This window comes from Bos javanicus, chromosome 12, assembly GCF_032452875.1.
Source record: "Bos javanicus breed banteng chromosome 12, ARS-OSU_banteng_1.0, whole genome shotgun sequence".
Lineage (NCBI taxonomy): Eukaryota > Metazoa > Chordata > Mammalia > Artiodactyla > Bovidae > Bos > Bos javanicus.
The window spans coordinates 30442573-30444942 of record NC_083879.1 but is presented as its reverse complement, the minus strand read 5'-3'; positions in this window follow the sequence as shown (position 1 = coordinate 30444942).

The following is a 2370-nucleotide window of genomic DNA, read 5'->3' as shown; positions in this document are numbered from 1 at the left end:
CCGGCTCAATTATCATAACAGCCTCGTCTTATTCCAGGTTGACTCCCTGCTCCAGGAGGCATGTGAGCGTGTCAGTGGCCTCCGGAAGCACAGAGGTGGGGGAGGTTTGGAGCCTCTCCAGCAGGAGTGACAGAGGCACTAATGTCTGGTCAGTCTCCAACCTCACGAGTGCTGAGTGGCCCAGCACAGCTTCCTGTTCAGCAGCCTTCCCCTCTGCAGCAGACGCAGTGTGGTTTGGGCAGCAACTACCTGCCCAGGCCAGTTTTGCAGCTGGACCTGGAGGCCCTGTCTGCAGCTCCCCTCTCCAGCACTCACCACCATCCTGTAACCCAGTGGTTCTCAAAGACAGGGGTCACTGGACCAGCAGTATGGGCAGGACCTGGGAACCCGTTAAAAATGTAAATTCCTGGGCCTCACCCCAGACCTACTGCCTCTGGCAGTGTGGCCCTGGAATCTTGGCTTTAACAAGGCTTCCTGGTGATTCTGATGCATACTAAAATTTAGGAATCTGTGCTACAAGCCAACAGCCTACAGTAACCACTTTGGCTAAAACTAACTGAAGTGGAGTCTGTTGTCTGCAACTTAATCCTGACTGAATCACAGTCCCTGCTCTCATGTTGTCTGTGAGGAACATAATCGATGATGACAAAACAGCAGCATGTTCTGGAGAAGAACAAAATAGGGGCACTTCATCCAGCAAACATGGTGATCCCGCAACTATCTTTACTATATGTCCATCTCAAAGTTTTTGAACATCTACCCTCAATGGTTATACTTATTCCTAAATTTTATAAACAACACTTATTCCTAAATTTTATAAACACTCTATTAGTATATCATAAAACACATATAAAGAGAACCACAGCAGATGAGATTTTTAAATGAACAAATATTAATAGGAGGAGGGGAATAACCAGAGATGACAATGATGATGATGACAATAAATAACATTACTGAGCAACTAACATGGTTGTTTGGAGAAGGCAATGGCACCCCACTCCAGTATTCTTACCTAGAAAATCCCATGGACGGAGGAGCCTGGTGGGCTGCAGTCCATGGGGTCGCTAAGAGTCGGACACAACTGAGAGACTTCACTTTCACTTTTCACTTTCATGCATTGGAGAAGGAAATGGCAACCCACTCCAGTGTTCTTGCCTGGAGAATCCCAGGGATGGGAAGCCTGGTGGGCTGCAGTCTACGGGGTCGCACAGAGTCGGACACAACTGAAGCGACGCAGCAGCAACATGGTCGTTTAGCTCTGAAAGCAACCCCCTAAAGTAGATTTATTATCTCCATTTTTCAGGCTGGGAAATTGAGGCTCAGCTGTCTCCTACCTAGTAAGTGGCAGCGCTATTATAATTATTTTCATATTTTTAAAATAAAATAACATGGATAAGACGGTAAAAACCATGCAGCACTTAATCACCTTATACTCCTATTAATAAGTGAAAGCGTTTTATTAGAAAGAAACTATAAACAAGCCTTAATGAGTCCTTTTGCAAATAAATGGATAAACTGTAGTGGTCCATCCCAAGGAATACTACTCAGCCATGAAAAAAGAATGGATTATTGATATACACAATGACCTGGATGAATTTCCAAATCATTATGTAAAGTGTAATAAGTTAAAGAAAAAAAGAGTCATACTATATGATTCCATTTCTATAAAACTCTAGAAATGGCAAATTAATCTACAGTGACAGAAAGGAGATTGAGTAATGGCCTAGGAATAAGGGGAGAGAAAGGGAGGGACAGACAGACAACAAAGGAGCTTGAGGAAACTTGAAGATGACAGATATGTTCATTATCTTGACCATGATGATGGTTTCATGAGAGAAGATAGATGTGGTTGTATCAAATTGTACATTTAAAGTGTCAATATACACAGATAATTGTATGGTAAATACCCCTCAATTAAGCTGTTGAAAAAATAAAACAAAAAGCACACTTAATTTACATGGCAATTTAAAAAATGTTATTCACAATAACTTTTGCAAATTGATTGATTAAAATCACAGTGCAGCTATGATTAAAGCCCGGATCAGTCTGCTACTCCTGTAACAAAGAACCACAGACCTGGTGGCTTAAACAATAGAATTGTATTGTCTTCCTGTCTGGAGGCTAGAAGTTCAAGGTCAAAGTGCCAGCAGGGCTGGTTTCCTATGAAGCGGCTCCCTTTGGCTGCAGATGCCCCCTTCTCCCCGTGTCCTCACAGTCTTCTTTCTGCGTACTTGATGTCTGTGTCTTAATCACCTGTTCTCATGAGGACATGAGTCATGTGATTACGGCCCTGCCTAATGGCCTCGTTTTCATTTAATCACCTGTTTAAAGACTCTGTCTTCAAATACAGCCACGTTCTGAGGTTCCAGG